The sequence below is a fragment of the Tupaia chinensis genome, unplaced genomic scaffold, assembly GCF_000334495.1.
Source record: "Tupaia chinensis unplaced genomic scaffold, TupChi_1.0 Scaffold144058_1, whole genome shotgun sequence".
Taxonomy (NCBI): Eukaryota; Metazoa; Chordata; class Mammalia; order Scandentia; family Tupaiidae; genus Tupaia; species Tupaia belangeri.
Genome location: NW_006203910.1, coordinates 219223 through 220744, shown reverse-complemented (window position 1 = coordinate 220744; position 1522 = coordinate 219223).

The following is a 1522-nucleotide window of genomic DNA, read 5'->3' as shown; positions in this document are numbered from 1 at the left end:
TCCATTCTCCTCTTGGGATTTTGGGCATGCATGCACATGTGCCCAGTGTGAGTTTACGCCACTGGGTCTGGGACTTGAACTGTGGTCGACTACATGGGAGTCCAGTGACATAGCCATTTCGCTAACTGCTGGTCCCCCTAGCAAATAGATGTATTTTAATTGAGGGTAGCAGAGAAAAGGCCCAAGGTTCTTATCAAGAAAGACAAACCAGGAAAACGTAGGACAATGTATGATACCGGGGAGCAGGTAAGTAACTTGAAAGCACTGTTCATTCAAAAGATTTAAAAAAAAACCTAAGTACTATAGCAAATGATCCTTTCCATCTCAACTTTAAAAGTGGTCATGGGGGGAAGACATTATTTAACCTCTGTATTTTTGTTAAACTGAAGATTATAGTACCCATTTGTAATGGAGGTTGTGAGCATTAAATGAATTATGAAAAAATTTCTTAAAATAGTACCTAATACAGAAGAACTATGCATTTGCTAACTAGATATTTTTTATTTCCAGATGATTTGTGCACTTGTCAGAGAGAGGGAGAGGGAGAAAGCACCCCACAGTGGGGCATGATCACACCATAATTCCCTTCTCTTTCATTTTTCCATCCTATCAGGATTTTGGACACTCACACACATGCACCTGACATGTCTTTTCACACCTCTGGGCCAGGATTTGAACCATGGTCAACTATGTGAGATGTAGCTCCCTATACATAGTATTCACCTACTGTGCTAAAAAGGACTATCCCTTTAACTAAATTAAAATATATCAGCTTTGGGCCTATCTGCAGTTGTGCAGGTAGTAGGGTACCACTGTGTGATACTGAAGCTATATAAAGGTCTGAGCTTCAGGTTCTGGGTCCATCTGAATGTTCTGGGCACACTCATGGTGTCCCCATGATCCTTAATGGCTGGATAGATAGAGGGAGGATGCAAGCATGATAAGACCCTGTCAGAGTCTCTTCCCCCCCACCTCTCTCTCTCTCTTTCAATCAATCAATTTTTTTAAGGTAGCAGCTTCAGTTGATATGCCATGTAAGTACTAAGTCAACTCCAGAAATATTAGGCATGTTGTGTGCTTCTCTCTTTTTCTTTCTCTCCCTCTCTTAGTATCATAGTAAAACTCCCCATCACTTTGAAACAAAACAAAACACTAGAACATTTTTTTCTTATGGTAAAATAAAAATTTCCTCCCAATGTCTGGAAAAACCAGTATGAGAAATAAAGAAACAAACTGAACAAGACTCAAAAACTTTGAACTTCCTTTAAGGTAGTTTTAAAAATATATAATTAATCTGGGAGCAGCAGTTAGCATAATGGCTATGTTGCTGGACTCCCATGTAGTCAACTCTGGTTCGCGTCCCGGACCCGGTGGCTTAAAACTCATGCCAGGCGTGTGTGTGTGTGCATGTGCCCAAGATCCCAAGACGAGAATGGAGGAGAAGGGATTGCGGCGTGGCTATCCCCCCTGGGGGGTGATTTCTCACTTTCTGTCTCTCTTTCTCTGTCTGGCGAGTACACGC